A 7265-nucleotide genomic window follows, 5' to 3' on the forward strand; every position below is an offset into this window, starting at 1 on the left:
TGTGTTGCATACAGCAGCCATTCATCATTTCTTTTCAACATTTCTGGGACCATAAACCTGCTCCCTCCCGCAACCAGTTCTAGGATCAAGAGGCTATTAAACCTTTTCAATCCACCTGAAGCTCATCTGTCTACTTTTGCATTTGGAATCAGAAGCTGATAAATTATGGTAGTAAGTACAAATGCGGCCAATGGATGCAGCCAACAGTTCCTCAAATCTGCAATAAGGAATCCATAACAACATCTTACTGTACTTTTGAAAACCATGAAACCTGTGTTCTGCTTTTTGTGCCTATCTCCCCATGGAATATTGGAAAAATACAATATTTCCAGTTTCCTTTACATCACTGTCATTTAAACTTAGTGGCTCATAACAATTCTGTATTGTTCTATGTATTGCAGGGCCCCCGTGCAAGTTTATTGCTATATAGGTCAGTGCACATTCATGTGAGTTCACTGGCTTAATTCAGCGTCATGATGGTCAACACAACGGCAAGAAGATTTTGCTTTTCAGTGAAAATTATCTGATACTCACAATTTATGGTGTCTGGAAAGCATAAAACACTGTGTTTGTGACTTTTTATGCATTCAACACACTCAATCTAACCTTAGTTGCCAAACAGGGAATAAGATTCTCAGGCAGCGGTGATGCGATCAGATAAGAATAAGTTCTGGCACTGGTGAGAATTTAAGCCACACATTATTATTTTACTTTAAATTTATATACCACTCTTCATCCAAGCTTTTACAGTATTATATCAATGCTGGGTACCTATGACTCTGGACCTTCTTTGTTTTACAGTTTTGGCTGTAAGACAAGAAATCATGCACAGTACATAGATATTTGGTCTCTGTATCATTCATTACAGATGGACAGATTCTCCTCTGCCTGCCAGAAACTAGTTACTTGTATAAGAGTTTGTCTTCTAGCTGAATTGTCTCCAGCCTGCATTATAAATATTTACTCTTGTTTCTAACCATTTTCCATGTCTCACTAGGTGCTAGCTGTACCTTTTATATTATCACAGTTTGAAAATCCTTTTCCAGGAGTAACGTGCTTATGCAGAATTTAATAATCATCGCCTTTTGTAGAAAATGCTGTCTGGCAACTGGGAAAGCTACCATCCCCTGGGCTATGTTCGTTTAGGGGCAGTTGTAATGCGGTTTTCATGGCCACGGGCAGTTACAACCTTAATTTCTGACTTGAGAAAAGGATAAATTAACGTAATATAATCAGTACTAAGGGTCCTAGGCAGAAGATCCATTTCCACTGTTACAGAGTAACCCCCAAAGCAAAACACTGATATCAAATAATAAGTACCAGTAGGTATTTTGGCAATACAATTAATATTTTAACTTGGGGTTTTTTGAGGTAAGTGAACAATGGAATGAACAATGTGTTTGTCTCCTAGTGCTAATATGTGGCGGACTTTTCAGGGAAGGAAGAATAGGTTGGCATGAGAGGAATGGAAGGCAGAGTTGCTAGCTCTGCCTCCTTTTAGTTGATTGTTTGCATCTCTTAAACAGGACATGATAGATATAAGTCACATTTATACCACTTCTAAAATCATAGCTTCCCCCATGACAGCCACAATCCCATCACTCTTAACAACTGCATTTCCCAGGAGTCTTTGTGGCAGGGAAAGCCATGTGCTTTAAATGCATGGTGTTGGTGTAACCAAAATAAGATCCCCCATACAGTAAGCATATCTGAAGGCAGCCATTGGCAGGGATGGAGAGAGAGAAGACATTAGCACTACAGATAAAAGGACCTTAACCTGCTTGCTAAAATAAATAGGGTTTTAGTGGCACTCTTAAAGCAATAAGGTTGGCTCCCTTGAGAGGCTTTTCCAAAAGAGCAGTGCCACAGCAGAGAAAGCGTTTCCCTGGGCATCCGTACATTTATTTATTTACTTTGCCCCCAAATAAAATGCCTGAATCAGGGCCTCTCTTATTCACATCCTTGCAAGTTCTCTGTGACCTATTGCCTCCACGAGAGATGGATAGATGCTTTCACTTGCCAGAAACTGGTCATTTGCAGCAGCCTCCTAGCCAAACTGACTCCAGCCTGTGTTAAATTCCAGCCTCTTACCCCTGGCGGAGACGCTCTGTTCAGAAGCCTGCTCTGAAATCATTGTCTTTGACAGTTCTTTGGGGTGCTTTTAAGATTTTTCCAGTGTTTTAAAAATATTGTTTTTGGACCACTTTTTTCTCTCTCTTTTCTTAACTGCTCTTTTATTTGCTGCGGTATGCAAGGAAAGAGAAGAGATTTGGCCCTCTTGTTGCAGAGAATGACAAATATCAGTAAGGTTTTTTGCCCTCTTATCAAGAGAGCAAGGTATGTCCAATTTCTGCCAAGCTTTTAAAAAAAATCTTATCTGGTAAAACCCTTAGTTTGTAGTTGCTTTGAAACTTCAATCCCTTCCTCATCTCTAGCCACTAGGGATGAAGAACTAACATTTTTAGGTTGACGAGGCCACTCTTCCAAGAGGCCTCTTTGTGTTCACTGGACTCTTACTTTTCCAAGATGGAGCTTTAGGTAGGGGGGGGGGTGGTTCTGAAAAGTCCACAAAGCATGGTGCTGCAGTCCCATCATCATTTTTGTGTGTCCTGTTAATGGTGCCTTGGCTCAATAAGTTCTATTTTGCCATAGCTAACCAGGGCAAATGGAGCTTTAAGTTTCCCACTGAAAATCCTGTTTTGACATGGACAAGGGAGTGTAAGACAATGCAGGGAGTGTCCTTCCTAACTGCTAAAGCGGCAATGGATTTGAGACACTGGATGCCAACACCTCTTCATATTTCAAATTAATCAAAGCTGCCGTGTGCTGCTATTCACATGGCCACAGAGAGCCATGGTATGCTGCAAGTCCAAATGCCTTTTTCGCCATCTCTTCAACAAACACAGAGTGTTTGTTGTGGGGGAGGAAGGGAAAGGAGAATGTTAGCCGCTTTGAGACTCCTTAGGGTAGTGATAAAGTGGGATATCAAATCCAAACTACTCTTCTTCTTCTTCGACACACCTGGGTTTACTGCCAACCTAGCAGTTCGAAAGCACGCCAGTGCAAGAAGATAAATAGGTACCGCTGTGGCGGGAAGGTAGACGCCGTTTCCGTGCACTCTGGTTTCTGTGACAGTGTTCTGTTGCGCCAGAAGTGGTTTAGTCATGCTGACCACATGACCCAGAAAGCTGTCTGTAGACAAACGCTGGCTCCCTTGGCCTGAAAGCGAGATGAGCGCCACAACCCCATAGTCACCTTTGACTGGACCTAACTGTCCAGGGGTCCTTTACCTTTTACCTTTTTTTACCTACACACACATACCAAAAGTGAGGGTAAAGAGGTTCTTCTTCAGCACACCATAGAAAGTACATAAGGAAGATGTGAGACACACTTCTGGGGGGAGACAATTGCATGACTTAGTGGGGTACCCAAGAAAATGAAGAGTTGGGGAAATGATCCAGGTTATGACAGGTCTATAATGACAGAAGGAGTTTGGGTCATAACTGTGGAGTCTGGTCGTAAGTGTAGTGGCAACTTCGCTTGTTCCCTCATGTGATTTTGCACGTCTAATGTGACTGGAATAGAATGGGAAGAAGCTCATTCCACTGAGGTAACGTCAGGGAACAGCATTACGTGGTTTTCGACAGACCCAACGCCACCTCAAGAGGATCTGGCATTAACCTCTGGTGGAGGAAGGGCATCTTAACACGGTATAGGAAGCAAAGGTCTGCTGTGTTAATTGTGCTGGATCTCAGAAATTTTCACCAGTGCCTGCTGTTAATTGATATTGCTTTCAGGTAATGCTATGTAATGCATTTGGATTGCTCTACAGTTTTACCAGTGGTTTCACATGAAAGTACATGTCTGCCCATCAAATTGAATTCCAGGTTTGACACAGTGAGGGTGGAAAATTAAGTTAACTACAGAAGTTTTGTCCAGGGAACGACCTTTCAAAAATGAAAAGGTGGGTGAAGGAGGTTGGATTTATTAATTGCTATTACACAATACAAAGATAACTATTCCTAATTCTAAAAAGAGAGAAGCATTCTTAACAGCCTCTTCACCAATGCATGAAAATTATGGAGTGAACAAAATTATGCAATGTTTCATAATTAAACCTGGTTTTTAAATTATATTAAAAAATAAAATGAATGCTAGTGCCAAGAGTTTCCTTTCTGCCTCCTTTTTAACGCCTGTTTTTCTTACATTTGGCAAATTCAATGACAAAAATCCTTCCAGTTGTGACCTTGCCAAAGTGCTTTTCTGAAGCTCCTACTAATTTGGATTAAAGTATATGTTTGGAAGCCTCAAACTGAATACCCTGGCAAAAGAAATGCTGAGGCCCCACAGCATCTAGTATTCTTACAGCTCTTACCTGCTGAGGCAATATAAATAAATACAGGATAATTTGGTAATCTCAGTTGTTAGCTATATCTCTTCCTTGGGCTCTGGAATTCTAACTGCATGAAAGAATACTCCATTTTTAATATTCAAATATTCAACCCCATTTTCAGGAGGCTCTGTTTTTTTTAAAAAAAATTAAAACATGCACACTAACATAATCATTGTAGAGGATATAGGTAGGTAGGTAAATGTTACTTATGTAAATGTTACATACATAACAATATATAATTTATTTTACTTTATGGTGACTGAAATCTGCTCAGAATGAAGTCCCATTGAGTCCATTGGGGCTTGCTCTCAGGTAAATGGATATGCAGCTGTAGTTTCAGTGTGACCTTTGCTTAAGTATAGCACCATCCTATGACACTTGTTAACGTTGCGACACTCAGTCTTTGTGAATTCTGATCAATCAAACTAACCTGATCTGGACATTTCACCAGATGCCACATTTCCTCAGTGTTTCAGCTCTTTAAAAATGTATATGTTGAAAGAAACAAGCTTTTTAGATCTTAAGCCAGTCGCTGTCTCTCAGTCTAGCCTACCTGACAGGGTTGTTTTGAAGATAAACCATAAATGCCTCACTGAGCTCCTTGGAGGAAAGGTGGGATGTAAGTGTCACAATAAATAAAAATAAAATAATTTACGCCACGATAAATCTACTGATCTACCTTATGGCCCTTGCAGTGAACTTTTTAACGTAGGCTCTTTTCACTTGCCTTTGCAGCAGTTCAGATGATTAAGCATAATGATATTCTGAGAGATTTTACATTGCTTGTTTGCTTTTTTTGATACGCTTTACTTGGTGAGTGACCCAAGAATTGAACCTTAATTCTCTTCTGAATCGCTTTCAGCTATACTTGACCAAATCTGAAATCTAGAGCAGTGATGACACTTCCTTTATGGAAGAGAGGGCCCTTCAGAACCAGTTCTGTCACTCAGCAAAACGGTGACAAGGTGTGGAAAAAAAGTGCCACAACATCTCAGTGGGTCTGAGTTGGTCGTCTTCAGAGGGTGCAGCACACCAGCATGAGATGGGCGGCGGTGGCAGGTGTGTGTGTGGATAGAGTCACTGCAACATACACAGAGCAGATTATTTTTCAAAGTTTCTCTCTTTATTCTCCTAGAAAATAATTCCCTCTATGATGAGTGACACTCTGTTTGCTAAAGGTGAGAGGTAAGACAACACCACGTCTCTGACCTATCCTGTTAGCTGTCATGACAGCCGGCATTTTTGTTTTCAGGATGGAGTAGAATTTCTAGACTACTGTGCCCCTATACCCACAACAAATACTTGAAATAAAGATTGATATGGAAAATGTCTTTCTATTGCACTGGCAAATTTATACTGAAATAACCCAAGTAAAACTTAAATACGTAATTTATTACAAAACTATTACAACCTGTTCCCACCCCCCCACAAAGGATGCATAGGGAACAGGACAATTGATATTTTGGCTTCCTAGTTTGTTGCTTCACTTTTTACCAGATTGATTTTTTTGGGGGGGGGGAGAGACACGGAGCAAGGCTGATATGTAGAATGGAAGGAATCATAGAGTTGGAAGGTACCCAAGGGCCATCTAATCCAACCCCCTGCAATGCATGAATCTTAGCTAAAGCATCCATGACTGATGGCCATCCAACCTCTGCTTGAAAATCTCCTGCTGGATTGTGTGTGAGAAATGAAAACACTTGTGAGAAATTTATATGCACAGACAGGAAGATTCCTCATTAGCTATGATGGAGGAATAGTTGTTAAAATTATTGGACATAGATGAGATGGCAAAGTTGACATGTTTAAGAAAAATCAATATTGTCAATATTTACTAAAGAATGGAAACTCCTTATAGCATTTGTGTGAAAGAGAAAATGAATTCATGATATCTGGGTTTGAGACTGAATTCCACTGGGTTTATAGAAAGTGGAAATGTTAAGTGTTATCTTGGAGTAGATGTTTTGAATATTCTTCTATACATAGCTGACAGACGAAGAATGGGATGTTTTCTCTTTACTTTTTTTCCTTTTCTTTTTTATTTTCCTTCTTTTGGTTTGTGTTTGTATTTAGATTATTTAGATTAGTTTTTAAATAATTGATTTAAAAATGCACATTTGATATTAACCTTTGTGTATTTTATTTCAAATATTTTTATTTAAAAAAAGAAAACATTTGGCAACTTTGATTTAGACACTGATTGAGACAGAGAGAACTTGTGAATTTAGATGGGAGGTGCAGATTCCCAGTCTGAGGTATCTGAAGTAGGATTAGCAGTAGTTCTGCCTGATTTTGGAGCCCATCTCCTCCCACTATGGAAAGTTGTCAGAGCCGTCTTATTCATAGGTGCTAAGGGTGCGGGGCACATGGGTGCTTGGCTCTCAGGGGTGCCAGCCCGGGAGTCTGGGGCCCAAGAGTTGAGTCTGGGGAAGAGCCCGCCTGTCGGTTGGAGCGCTGTGACGGGCTCTTCTGCTGTGGGCGGCTCTGCGCCGCGAGTTCGGGGGTGACTGAGCCAGCAAGACGCTGAGGCAGCCGGACAGCTACGCCCTCCTGCGCGCCTGGGACTGGGCAACTGGAGGGGGGGTTGCACCCCGGCGCTGCACATGCTTAAGACAGCCCTGAAAGTTGTCAATAAAACAGATATTGCAACAGCACCATCCTATTCTCTTGTCCAAAGGAAACAACATTGGGAAGTTTAATGGGTCTTGCTCTCATATAAGTCAGTATAGGATTGCAGCCCAAGCCCTATAGCACTATCACTGGACTTTTCAGGATTTGGGTAAGTGTTTAACAACACAGTTGCTCTGAATCTGCATGGATGTGTGTTTCCCCTCTTAAGAAAAAACTAGATGCATGATTATAACAGCATGAA

The sequence above is a fragment of the Zootoca vivipara genome, chromosome 3 (assembly GCF_963506605.1).
Source record: "Zootoca vivipara chromosome 3, rZooViv1.1, whole genome shotgun sequence".
In the NCBI taxonomy this organism is placed as follows: domain Eukaryota; kingdom Metazoa; phylum Chordata; class Lepidosauria; order Squamata; family Lacertidae; genus Zootoca; species Zootoca vivipara.